We start from the raw sequence: 15,519 nt of genomic DNA on the forward strand, positions 1-15,519 counted from the left end.
ACAATAACTGGGAGCAAACATGTCGGGTTCCACCATATACCAAAATCCAGACATATGCAAATGAACAAACATATGCATAAAACATAATATAAACAACAGAAGCATGTTAATACTGTAAAAGGCTAAGGCGTACGAAAGTACTCCCCTTAGAGAAGATTCGCCCCCACATACAGTGCAAACAGGGTCCGGCGTCCTTCCCCCAGGATACAATAGCCTCGGCGATCTGGATTGGTACACGCCGATGGTAGATCACCCTTCGAAAAGAACCTCAGGAACTACTACTACAGACCTCACAGTTTTAGCAAAGCAAGAGAGCGAGAGATGATAGAGTGAACATTTGTCCCTTTGGAACCTCTCTAACCATGTTTATATAGACGTGGAAGAGATTTGTTTGAAAGGACATGACCCTTAAAGAGTTGTCCATTTTGAATCGACATGACCCTTGCAAAGAGTTACCAGATTTGAACAAGTGTGACTCTGCCAAGGGTCACCAGTTCTGAACGGATGTGACTCTACAAAGGGTCACCAGTTCCAAAAGGCATGACTCTTCATCAAAACCAAACTTTTTCCAAAAAGGAAAAACACCCCACGTTTCTTCTTGGAATTTTCTCTCCCCTCCCTTCTTGCACCTAACAGAAACCACTTCAAGATCATAGATCTAGTAGCACTGGCTTTGCCTGTTGTACTTACTGTTGCTATGCTAGCAGCATAAAACTCTGAGGACTTACTTCTCACCCTCGAAGAGTCACCACGTCTGTGATAATTGATTCGAGAAGTTAGAGCTGACATTTTCTATGCCAACTCTCTCAAATACCATTTCTCCACACTTCCACTTTGATAATACTTCTATGGTAAGCTCCCAAATAGAGCCTTATATGCTTCCAAGCTTGGGCCTGATGAGTTGTGGAGCCTCATTTATTGTTTTTGCCCTTGCAGGGAGGGGGGTCTGGGGGATCCCTCTGGCGTTGGTCCGGCGGGGGGTTATAGGAGGGCAGTGCCCCCCCCCCCAGAAGAATTTTTTTTTGACTTATGTTTGAGATCCGGTTTTCAATGAATCAGACCCGATTTGGTTAGGGTTAGGGTTGTCACCCTTGCCTTGTTTATATTCTCACTTTTCTTTCCCCATATTGTAACTGTTGAAAAGGGTAATAAGATTTCTCTCTGGGTGGCCGTGGTTTTTTACTCTCTCTCGGATTTGAGGAGAGGTTTTTTCACGTAAATCTGTGTTCTTCTTGTGTTTTGTTTGATCGTTCTTGTTCTTTGTTTCCTTTTGGTTGTTTCTTGCTCGTGGTTTTCCTAACAAGGCTACCCTTCTCAACAAATACAACTCTTGTAACATAGATTCAGTTCTTTTTAAGCAAACTATGAGTCTTGTTTTTTTTTTTTACTTTGGATAACAGGGAAAAAACATCTCATTACTTTGCAAACTCATTGACGTAAAAACTTCAGGTCTTCTGTGCATTTCCAACTCATGGCATCCCTTCAACTTGATGACATTCATACTCTTACTGGGGAGCACACTGGAATTTTTGTCAAGTCTGTGGTACAAAATATGATCCTTTCCATAGGTGCATTACTTGAGATGGGAAAAGCTCTAAGTGGTTCAAAGAGCTTAAACCAAATGACCATCAATTATTCATATAAACTGTTTTTTTTTGGGGGTTGTGGATGGGAGGGCATTCATAGACATTGATCCAGTGCCCAATTTGTATCTATGCCAACAGATCAGATTTGCATCCGATATCCAACCAAACCTGACTCCAATTAGTCTGATTCTATGAAGCAAGTCCAATCTAATTAATAATTGGTTTCAAACTCAAGTTGGATTTTTCATATAAACCCGAATACATGTAAAAAATGGGGATTTAGTTCTACCCTTTTCCACCTGATTCTGAATCCAACTTCGAACCTGATTAGGTCAGATTCAGATTCTTCTCCTCTAATATGATATTTTCATTTTCTTGAAAGTTTAAAAAATGGTTCTATAAATGTGAGCCAGTCTATATTCTCGACTTGTGAATCTCCTTTGATTTTAGCGAACCTTGCAAAGTAAACTTGTAGACTTGGGAGGTCTGCATGTTTAACACATCTTTTAGTTTGAGATTTCCAACTTTCTAGAGGTTCGAAGGATATTTCTGCTAATTTGAGCAGGTCTGCATTCTCTATTTGCAGATCTTTCTTTTTACTAAACTTTGTGAAGTAAACTTGCATACTTGGGGAGACCTGCATGTTTGGCATGTGAATCTCTTCTAATTTGAAATTTTCATCTTCCCAAAGGGTCGCTAGTTTTGCGAATGTGAGCAAATTTAAGGAGATTTGCATCTTAAAAATGCGGGTCCCCCAAGTCTGCAAGTTTACTTCACAAAGTTTAGTAAAAAGAAAGATCTGCAAATAGAGAATGCAGACCTGCTCAAATTAGCAGAAATATCTTACGAACCTCTAGAAAGTTGGAAATCTCAAACTAAAAGATGTGTTAAACATGCAGACCTCCCAAGTCTACAAGTTTACTTTGCAAGGTTCTCTAAAATGAAAGGAGATTCACAGGTCGAGAATATAGACGGGCTCACATTTATAGAACCATTTTTTAAACTTTCAAGAAAATGAAAATATTTCAAATAGAGAATGAGGACCCGCTCAAATTCGTGGAAATATCCTACGAACCACTAGAATGATGAAAATCTAAACTAGAGGAGATTTGTGTATTAAACATATGGATCTCCCTAAGTTCCAGAGTTGGCAAAGTTTGCTAAAATGGAAGGAGATTTACAAGTAGAGAATGTGGTCATGCTCATTGAACTATCTTACAAACCTTTCAGAAGATAACTAGAGGAGATTCGTGTGTAAAACATGCGGCCCTCCCAAGTCTGCAAGTTTATTTTGCAAAGTTTAGTAAAATGGAAGGAGATTCACAAATAGAGAATGCAGACCTACTCATATTCACATAATTATCTTGTGAACAGGGGGCGGACAACAGTTCGGGCAGGCTCTGTGGGCCAAGCCAACCAGCCCACCATGGGCCAGGTTTGGGTCAACGATTTAGGCCTTCACCTATTAGCTACCGAGCTGAAACCCAATCAGTTGATCTGATTTAGCTTACACCCGATTTAGCTAATTCTAATGGTGATGTTGGGGCAATGGATGACCAATTATAAAAAGGGCTTAGGAGAAAAGAATGAGAGAGTTAATGTAAGATTTGGAGATGCAGGGTATTATTGATCCTCGTACCCCCACCAGTTATTATTCAACGTACAACTGGGGTTTTGAACCTGCATATTGTTTGGGTTGGGTTCGGGTTGACCCAAATATTATTCGAGTCAGTACTTTTTATGCCTATACGTACCTAATCATGCGAGTTCAGGGATAATTTATAAATTGGCACTCAGTTTTTTGGCAAAAATAAAAATGTACCTGCATTTTAAACTTTTTAAAATGCATCTAAATTTTGTTATGGTTAATAAAAAATCCATAGATGTATCATCTACCACGTGTATCAGTATCTGATTATGCTAAAAAAATTGTTTTAGAAACCATAACTGTTTAAGAAACCTATTTCAATTACTTAAAAAACTAGTCTAATAACTAGTGAAAATTTATTTATATGCATTATAAGTGTCTAACTTGTTTATATTACTAACATTGTACATGCAAAAAATAATTATTAATACAAAAACACTATTTTCATAAAGATTTTTAAATATTATGATAAAAATAAAATACAAATGATTCATCAAATGCGCATATTTAACTATTTTGATTTGTAAGTACTTTTATGAAAATTTAATGTATAGTAACTCATACCAATTCTTTCAAAAGTGGTGCCAATGCTTATTAAAAACTAGTGTTAAAATCTTTTGAAACCATATTAGTACATGTTTTAGTAAAAATGTACTTGAAATTTTTTAAATCCTCACATATTAGTGCTAGCACATTGTGTCCATCCCAACACCTGCACCCATTTCAAGCAACTATGAAGAAATCTATGAGCAATTATAACATTAAGGGTATGTTTGGCTACTCCTTTCAAAACATGATTTAGAATCACATGTGATTCAGAATCACATGGATTTTGATGTGATTTTGAATCTCAAGAAAATTAGAAAGTGACTCATTTGCAAAGACAAATGAGATTCACTTTCTCACAGCTTACCTTTTTAAGTTCGGCTGCTTATACAAATGAGATTCACTTTCTCATTCAAATGAAAAAGTGAATCTCATGTGTTTTCTCATTGTAATACAATATTTGGCTAACCTATGATTGTCTTTCATTTTAATGAATTTTCATTAACTTTCAATAATGAAAGTCATATTTATGTAAAATGTTAGAAACTTAAAATTTTATGGGCATTTTTTTGTAATTTTAGAAAATTTTATTTTTATTTGTAAATGCTATTGATCAAAGATTCTCTTGTTGAATATAGTGGGGTCATCATATGTGAATATGGATCAATTATGAATATACATTTATGATAGAAGTTTTGAACCTTATACATTTGGAATTGATTGATTCATTGAAGTATCATGTACTGATGTTGATTCCGTTGGTAGAATGTGATGCCTATATAAAGACTGCAAGAATAAAAAATATAAAATTCTACCACTGATCAAACTACACTTGATTGGATGTAGTTCGACCATGAAATATATTCAATCCTATGTGAGTGACCCAAACCCACATAGATGCAGTGCATATACATCATGATGAGAGCGAGGATACGACAAAGGTTCATGATCGGATCAAATAAATGTTTAATGATATTATTATGAGGACAACATTGGCTTCAGCTCTAGACGATGATGGCGAACACAAGCTCCTTCAAGACTTAATGGGTGATGGTCAGAGCAATCTATATCCAGACTGTATAAAGTTAACAAAATTATCTTTCATTCTCAAACTGTTACATATCAAATCAATGAACAATTGAAGTAACAAATCGTTCGATGTGTTGATTGATTTATTGAAGAAGACATTACCTGAGTGAAAAAAAATTGACAAACTCTTACTACGAGGTAAATAAATTTGTGAATCGCACCGACTTTGATTACGTGAAGATAGATGTGTGTGTGAATGATTGGGAGAAGCATTGAAAGAAAGAAATGCCTCCAAAGTACAATGCTTCAAGATAAAAACTACACAAAGGCAAAGTAATAAAAGTTTTTCAAAAGGTATTACGATATTTTTTCGTAAAGCCGAGGTTGCAGTGCTAGTTCATAACAATAAAAACAGCATCAAATATGATATGACACAAGATCCAACGTGCAAGCAATAAGAACATACTAATTCATCCATTAGGTTTTGCAGTGTAGAAGGAGTTTGATAGAGAACATATATTGTTCATGGTGAAACCTCGCAATGTCCATCTCGGCTTGGCAAGCGATGATTTTAATCTATTAAAAAATATAAGCATGTCATACAGCATATGGCACATAGTATTATTATTGTATAATTTGCCTTCATGGATGTGTATGAAAGATCCGTTCGTATAACTTTTCCTACTCATCCCTAGACTAAAGGCACCTAAAAATGAAATAGATGTTTGCATGCAACCATTAATCAAAGATTTGCAAGAGTTATGGGATAAAGGCATTAACGCGTACGATGCATCAACTAAAGAGATATTTTATATGTGAGCAGTGATAATGTGGATTATCAATGATTTTTCAACATATGCTAACTTATCATGGCAGTCTACGAAGGAGAAACATGTGTGTCTAGTTTGCAACGTCGATACAGGGTTAGATAGCTTGAGGTTCAGCAAGAAGACATGTTACATGACACACCGTCGATTCTTACCAGAAGATCACCCATGGTGTCGTCAAAAGAATGAGTTTAACAGTAAAGTGAAGCTTAGAGGACCACCAAATAAATTATCTGAAGGTAAACTAGAGGTACAGTTAAGTAACATTACTATTGATTTCAGAAAAGTATGAGTTGGTGAAAGAAAAAAAAGAACGTGTTGACAACAAACAGTATCTAAATTAGATAAAAAAAACTTATTTTTTGACTATCATATTGGTCATCATTGAAGCTAAGACACAACTTAGATGTGCTGCATGTTGAGAAAAATAGGTGATAATATCTTATATACACTACTCGATATTAAGGAAAAACAAAGGACAATAAAAATGCACAAGAAGATTTAAGACTCAGAAAAATACATTGTCACCTGCACTTAATTAGACAAAAGCGGTGCAACATCCAAAAAACCACATGCATAGTATACATATTTTAGTATGCATAAGAAAAAGTTTCTTGATTGGTTAAAGGATGTAAAGTTTTTTTACAACTATGCATCTAACATTGGACGATGTGTAAACATAAACAATGCTAAATTTTTAGAATGAAGAGTCATGACAGTTGCATTTTCTTCCAGTGCCTACTTATTGTAGTTTGTGGATATCTAAAAAAGATAAATGGCATGCCTTTAATTCGTCTGAGTGATATGTTAAAATTGTTGTGTGCAAGGACGTTGAGAAGCGATGCTTTAACAATGATGAAGAAAATTATTTAAGTAATTTTATGCTCTTTAAATAAGATATTTTTACCCGTATTTTTTACCATAATAGTGCACCTAGTCATTCATCTACCACGTGAGGCCAAACTTGCTAGACCAGTACAATATCATTGGATATATCCAATTGAGAGATTCTTTGGTGCGAATTGTGATGAATAAAGCACGAGCAGAAGCTTTCATTACTGATATATATATATATATATATATATATATATATATATATATATATATATATATATATATATATATATATATATATATATATATATATATATATTTCAACATAATGTGTGACCTTTTACTCAATGTATCTTACTACTTTTGATACTAGATTTAACCGTCATGATCGGCATGATGATAGGCCCAACATGACAAGGATACCAAGTTTATATGTATTCTCACATGACATTTACGTGAAAACTGGTGGTGATTTATCAGTTATAGTTTTAGATTTAGAATGTATGAGATTTCATCAATATGTGCTAGACAACTACATTGAATGTGAGTCGTATCTAGGAACACAGATAGATAATCCACAGCTTATGCAATAATATACAAGAAGCTATAATATGACATGATCAGGAGTTCGCAAGTTGGTTTCTACAAAATCATGAGGATGCTTCTCCAGAATTATGAATTCTTGTAAGAGGATCTAAGCGTGAATCACAGTCCTGTCAAACTTATGATGTGAATGGAATTAGGTTTCATACATAGTCTCATGGTGAATATCGTAGTTCTCAGAACAACGAGGTAATGGTTACGTGTGATGGCGATGTAGGAGAGCCTGATGTAGACTATTATTATGTTCTAAAAAATATTATCAAATTTAAATATATAGGACAAAATTGAGTGTATACATTTAGATGTGATTAGTTTGATAATAGGCATATATGTAAGGATGAATACTTTACATGTGTCAACATGTCTCACCCAGCATACCAAGAAGATCCTTTTATTTTAGCCTCTCAAGCTATACAAGTATTTTATATTAGAGATCCAACAAAGAGCGAAATGCATATAGCACAGAAGATAATACCAAAAAATATGTATGAGATTCTACCATCTTCATCTGAACTGAATAAAGAATAGGACAACGATGCATATCAGGAGGATGATTACATAGAGGTTGATTCATTACCCCCCCCCCCCCCCCCCCACACGCACACACACACCATCAACGAATATCTCATGTTACACTAAGATGATTCAGAGGATGATTGATAAATATTTTAATGCATAATTTCATGAAAGATAAAGGTTGCAACGAAATCGAAATATCATGACCATAACCAAACTGGATTTCGTGCATCATAAACAAATCTAGCAATGAAAGGCTTCAATAACTATCAACCCTGGTACATCTTTGTACCTCCAAAGGTATCATGCAGGAGTAAGTTTTTTATTTCCTAAGTTTATTTTTTTCATATAGTATAGTGTTAAATATGTTTGATCTAATCGATTCTTAATTTGCTTCTTGCAAACTGAAATATATCGATAGGAACCGACAACGAGTGCATTCTATAAACTAGCGGATCATCTTCATACCTTCAGAAGTATCATAAGAGGGCAAGTTTCTTATTCCCTAAGTTTTTTTTTTCATATAGTATATTGCTAAATATGTTTGATCTAATAGATTATTAATTTGTTGTTTGCAGGATGGTTTATGTAAATATTAGAAGTGTATATGTTTGTTACAGGCTTGGAGAGGATGTAAGGAGTGTAAGAGATTTGTATTTGAAGTGTATTTGTTGCAAGCTTCAAGCAGATGTAGTGGGATTATATTTTTGAAGTGTATATATGTTTTTTGAAGTGTATATATATTTTTTGAAGTGTATTTGAAATTTTTATTGAATATATGTTTGAAATAAATGTTTAAGGATGTAGTAGGTACTAATTTGAAGTATATTTATTGCAGACTTGAAGAGGATGTAGTGAGTTTGCATTAAAAGTGTGTTTGTTGCGGACTTGAAGATGATGTAGGGGGTTTGTATTTAAAGTGTGTTTGTAGCAAGCTTGGAGAGGATATAGAGGGTTTGTATTTTTTAAGTGTATGTATATTTTTTGAAGTTTTTGTTGAATGTATGTTTGAAGTGAAAGTTTGAAGATGTAGTGGGTTTGTATTTAAAGTGTGTTTTTTGCAGGGTTGAAGAGGATATATTGGGTTTATATTAGAGGTGTGTTTGTTGCGGGCTTGAAGAGGATGTTGGGGAGGAGGGGGTGTATTTGAAGCGTGTTTGTTCCAGGCTTGGAGAGGATGTAGTGAGTTTATATTTTTGAAGTATATGTATGTTTTTTGAAGTATATTTAAAGTTTTTATTGAATGTATGTTTGAAGTGAATGTTTGAGGATGTATATTTGAAATGTATGTATGTTTTTTGAAGTGTATTTGAAGTTTTTGCTAAATGTATGTTTGAAGTGAATGTTTGAGGATGTATGTTTGAAGTGTATAGAGAGTTTTTGTTCAATGTATGTTTTAGTTGTAAGTTTTTTAATGTAATTTTTTTAAACTAATTTTACGTTTTAAATTTACAGGTTTATATCCTATAACGACGACATTTTTATCTTATCATTATAGGCAAAATCCTTGTCTCGCCATTATAGCCAGCCTATAACGATGAGTAATTCTCCTTATTATAGCCTACAACGATAAGTTAATGTTAGCCGATATAGGCTATAATGGAGAGAAGAAATGTTATAACCTATAGGTAGCTTATAACAATGAGCCAGAGATATCGCCGTTATCAGGTATTTCTTCATTAAAACAACCTCATCATTATAAACTACCATGCCGCTATTAGTGTTCTCAGTTTCAGCGAAATTCTTCACTGCTATTGGTTCATCATTTAATGGCAACCTATAAATGTTGTCGTTATTGATCAACAAAGGTCACTTTTTGTGGCAATATATCGGCGAGAAATATCATCATTATAGACCAATAGTGGCAAGAACAATTGCCGCTATTGACCCTTAGTATGTTAACTATTACTATTTACCTGATTAAATGCATTAATTTTATGAGAATTAGAGAAATAATTAATTGGGTGTAGGATTGTAGGTTTGCCATTTACAACATTTTCTTTGATGGATTTGGGAGAGAATTTGCATGTCTATGATATGCATAAAATATAGAGTGTTTAATATGATGATGTATTACCATACATGCATCAATCTATATCAAATGAGTCTATGTGGGACCCAACCGACCCGATGAACATTGGTATGGGCTGGGTCATGGGTTGATTTCCAAACTCGAGCTCGTTAAGAATCGGACCTAAAGCCAAACCATTACTAAATGGGTCATGTCATTTTTGGGTTGGGTCATGCTCAAAGCCCAGCAAGGTCGAACTCCAAATGGGCTTAGGCTAGGCCAAGCTGGCCCTATGCCCACCCCTACCTGCGAACCTCTAGAAAAATGAAATCTCAAACTAGATGAGTTTGCATGTGAAACATGCGAACTTCCCCAAGTCCACGAGTTACATTGCAAAGTTTGCTAAAATGAAAGGAGATTCACAAATAGAAAATGTGGACCGGCTCACATTCACATAACTATCTTCCAAACCTCCAAGAAGATGAAAATCTCAAACTAAAGTAGATTCACATGTAAAACATGTAGACCTCCCAAGGTCCACATGTTTATCATGTGAATCTTTATGAGAGGTAAAATGGTCTTAAATAAGTTAGGAATCAGAGATTTTAGATATATGTGGAATTTTGATGTATTTCTTGGTATTTAGGGAAATGATGTATTGTTTTAGGATAGTACATTCATTTTTTATTTTTTATATGCTTTTGGTATCTATGGTTTTGTAATACCCGACAATTTTTCTATAATTCTGATCAATTATGAATATCTAAAATGATGGATATTTTGATAACCTATGTTATGATTTTTTTAATGCATGGTTGCAACCGTATCAAAATTTTAAAAAGAACGAAAGTAATTTCATAAAAAACGAAGCCTGTATGCTCTCAAAACTTATGTGATTTATATATGATTTACATACATGTATAGTATGACAAATATACATGCATGACTCGGGATATTGATTATACATTATGCACCATAATTTGTATCATACTCTTCAAAACTCGGGTTAGTTTGGTCCTCTTTCTTCCACGGTAACCTCTATGACTATACATCATGAATTACCTAAGATATACATATAAGATATAAGACATTGGAGTAATTCATTAAAAAACACTAGATATACACACAAAGAAGCAATTCATTAAATAATGATCAACAAATCCTATATTTTGCAAAGCATATGTACTCTAACATATTATTATTCATGCTTCTACTTGTGGCTAATCTCACAATATATATTGACTTGTATTACACAACATTCTTGTATTTTGTTCTCTGTCTGTTAACCTTAGGTCACCCTGCTTTATGAACTACTTTTGGTAGATAGAAAGCTATAGGAGTAAATGGAGAGATATGTAGGACATTATCTGCCATCAAGAAGAATGGATATTGGTTATATGTAGCTTGATATAATTCAACTGTGAAGAACTTATTGCAGTAATCCTCTGGTAGGTTGCCCTTATATAAAATGCATGTGATCACATGTTCGCAAGGAATCCCTCTAACCTGTCACTCTTCACAAGAGCACAAGTGCTTCTCAAGATCAACACTGTAAGCATGAGATCGGTCGCGAGCTTCATACCAATGTCGAAGGCAATGCACTACTTACACACGTATTTATTGCGTCTTTTTCTTTAGTTCCTCTAGTTTTTATTTTACCTTCGACACTGCAATGTCTGTCATATGTTGTTCGACATTCTTTTTTTTCTCAAAAAGTTTCATCATGAGATGAAGTGTTTTAATGAGAGGAATTAAGGGTTTGTCACATATGGCAAGAATCCATTAATTGAAGCTCTCGGCTATATTAGACGTTAAGCAACCATATGTTTCGGTTTTATGTCAGTGGCAACATAATTGTATGCGTTTTGGTTTTGTTCATCAATTTTTTAAAGAAAATAAGTGCATTGTTCTCTTTTGGCTTCTTGAGCTGCACTCCACCAAAGTACACTGAGTGATGAACCAAATTTTTTAAAAAAGTTCTCCATCAAATGCTTTATGCAAAATCCAATATGACATGCAGGTCATGCGTGGGCACAACATATTTTAAACCTTTATGTGTATCGCTGTCAATACTCATTTCTCTCTAAACTTTTTGAAGTGTATCAATTCTTGCTTTAGATGCTTTAAAAATCATGCTCATGACTCATTGGACTCCTTATCAACAACTGCAAATGCTACCAAAAATATCTTATTACAAAGATTAATACTATGGACCCATAATAATATAGCTGTATAGCTTTTTTTTAGGAATGTGCCATCTACCATAAGAACTGAAAGGCAATCTTTTAAAAACTCATCGATGAGTGGACGAAAAGATAAGAAAATGTACTAAAATTGATCTTTCTGATCGGTCTGAATGTACCATAGTGTTCCTCAATTAGCCTTCATCAGATCATCCAAATAGGTGAGAAGGATCTTGAAGGACTCTTTGAATGAACCATATAGTGCCTCTTTAGTCCATGGCATGCTTGTTTACAAGTGACCATTACATCTTCCTCGCGACTGATGTAATTCATGATTTTTCTTAGAGTTATCTTTAGATTATTGTATATGTGTTTGTGAATAACACTTGAAATCCACTTTGAAGACACTTTCTCTACTATAAGGTTGTCCAGTGATCCACCACATATATGCTCACTTTGATACTTCTTCACTTGAAAAAACCCTGCTCTGCATAACTTTATACAATGAATCTTCCAAAGGCAATACCATCATCTGCGAGTTCTTTCTCATGTATACGATAGTGATTGTTATTGCAGCTTTTTAAGAATTTGTTTTACAGTTATTTCTAATCACATGATCTTTTAAAAACTTGCAACAGTATGCAGATCATTAAACCTTTTACCGAAAGCAATTTCTCGATCATTTGAGTTTGTTGTTAGCCACTAAAATTATTCACAAATATTAAGCTTTTTATTGTGCAATTTGTCATACAAATGAAATGTCTCTGCTTCAAATATTTTTAATTGTTCTTCATTGTATGATAATCCATTGAATGAGAACTTATTCAACCATGTCTCATTAGTGTAAAAACATAAACAAGTTATATTGCCTAACAAATGTTCATATAATTATACAAAATATCAAGGGTTTGACTTTTCAAATTCTGTTGGTGCATAGTTTTCACCTGCCATTATTTGTCTCATGTCATCAATGTTTTTGTCATCTCCTATCAACATGGTATACTCATCATCGTTGATATCATTTGATTCTTCACTGTCAGTATGATCGTTGTTATCGCTAATTGACTATTTGGTTGCACAAACTAAATCAAAATTCATCACATTTATTGCTTCATTTGCTTACATGCATACAATATTTTTGTATTTTTAATATTCAAGATTAACCATCATTACATCTCAACCATAAATTACATCAAAATTATAACTTGTACCTAGTTTTGTCGTATGCCTGAAAATGTTGCATGTCATTCAAATTACTACGATGACGATCATTGACACTTGTTTGCCCATGTAGTTTCACATCCTTTACAATCATCCTTTGATCATGTACAACATCAATAGCGTTCACTATTTAGGACAATTAGATTATTGGTAAAGGACTCAACTTGATAGGTAGTGTCGGAGATAGATGCGCATTCTCTACTTCTTTATCTTTGTGAGAAACTAAGTAAATGTCAACATGAAATAACATCGATTTAACATCATCATCGTCCAACACATTCATTCATATATGTTGGATATCTAGGTTTGAAGAAAAACGGTATCGAAAGATCATTGACTCTTTCATATATTCAGTTTTACGAGACATCGAAGACATAAATTTTATATAGCTACTACTTTTTGAGATGATTATAGATCACCAATTAGGGTAATTAGTGTTACGGTAATATAATCTAATCATTTCAGAGTACATCATTAAATCTCTATACCAACCACACAACATATCGTTCATCTAATGAAATTAGCATGTGAGAAAAGATCATTCGTATATGCATTATACATTCAATTAACATAACTACATACGACCACTCTGAAAACCAACTACCAACAATAAACTCTTAACCTTTATTCAATGGTTGTGCACAATAAACCCTAACCCCATTACACCAACACGCAAACATCAAATAATAACTCAAAAGACAAGAAACCAAACATAAATCGTCTACAACAAAAACATATATATATATATATGTGTGTGTGTGAAAAAACCCTAAACGCTAAATCCAGTAGCTGAAAAAGTTGATGACAACACAAAAAATATACAAAAAAATATCCTTAACAACAACCAAAATGTGTAAAAAAATCTTTCAACTATCTATTTTGGAAGGATAAACCTGGGGGTTGGCTAGTCCTGATGGGTGATCGCATGTAATTGGTTAATTTATTAATAGAATTTCGGGGAAACCCCCACCGTCCTTAAAAAAACAATTACCTAGAATTGATGTTTAACATCTCTACTTCATCTCACTTTAATGTCATCTTAAACTTCTCTAGAAGGAGACAGCAACAGGTCAAAGGCAACTCTGACGATATTATAGTCAGATGTGACTTGGGTGCCATTCATCCATGAGCACAGCAACCCGATCACCACCATTTTTCCTTGTTTTTCAGCCATTCGTTATTTATAAAAAATATATCATCCATGGCTACATTTGAGAGGTAAACTATCCAACCATGGTGTTTGGGTTACCGTTCATCACATGGATGAACAACATCCAAGGCACCTCTGACTGTCCTTCATTGGAGGTGCCTCTGACCTGATCCTGCCTCCTCTAGAATTAGCACTATAGGAGGAAGGGTCTGTAAATCAGCCCATATTTCTTTGTACAGAGACAGAAATCCAAATTAAGGTGGGCACAAATGTGTTTGTGACCAGCGGTGGCTCTTGCACCCCACCTTATGTGGGGACATTGCAAGTTCGAACCCCGTACGGTTGTATAACTGGTAGGTGTCTGCCTAACCCCAGCTTTCTCTGTCAGAAAAAAAAAATGTGTGAAAAATATAAGGTGGCTTCATACCATGATACCATAGGGTGGTATACAATCTTGTTTGAATGGATCTAGCCAGCAAATGGTACACCTAACCATGCAGATGTGTTTAGCACGACTTATTTACTATCTATAAGGTTTTATCATATCTAATACATCATAAGGTTCCATTTTTGAGATAGTAAAAGTCGAAGGTTCACAGTTCATGAAAATATGGGTGGTTTAAAAATGGACTATCAAAAAAAAATTGACTATAAAAAAAAGGGTTATTTAAAAATGGTATAAAACTTCTTATTAGAATCATCTTAACACATGAAAATGATAAATAGAACATGTCCAATAATTAGATTTTGTTTTTGTAGCTTAGATAATTTAAATAAAGTGTGTATCACTATAAACTATGGTGGAATAGTACCCCCATAAGAGAGAGAGAGAGAGAGAGAGAGAGAGAGAGGGTTTGGGAGGGGGTTAGGTCAAGGTGTTACCAAACCCCCTTATTGGGGGTTTTCGGGGTCAGGGTGGGCCCACCCTGGCCAGTATGTGGCTCTGCCATGTTGCTAAGTCAATTGTACGTACGCTATAAATTTTAGCAAATATTAACCCCATGATCTTGTAGGGTGCCTTTCATGACAGTATCTTGCAAGGTCTCGGGCCACCGTACATGGAATAGATGCTTAGAGCTCCATACTAGAGTCAGTTTTGAGGTCTATACCCACACTAGCCTACAGTTGAGGTTTTCCCCAAATGGATGGCTCTAATAAGGTGTCAAAGCGTGTGTGTGTGTGTGTGTGTGTGTAATGGGTTTTTTCTTTGTTGGGCCACAAGATAAGTCCATAAATCAATAAAAAAAAGTGCATGCATGGTTTAATTGCCCTTCATTGGCTTAGTCCATCAACCGCAGCAGCACAATGTGGTGCTCATTGTATGAGCTTGAATATCAATTCCGGCAACATAGTAGCCAGAATTTG

This window comes from Nuphar pumila, chromosome 11, assembly GCF_984573655.1.
Source record: "Nuphar pumila chromosome 11, dmNupPumi1.hap1.1, whole genome shotgun sequence".
NCBI lineage: Eukaryota > Viridiplantae > Streptophyta > Magnoliopsida > Nymphaeales > Nymphaeaceae > Nuphar > Nuphar pumila.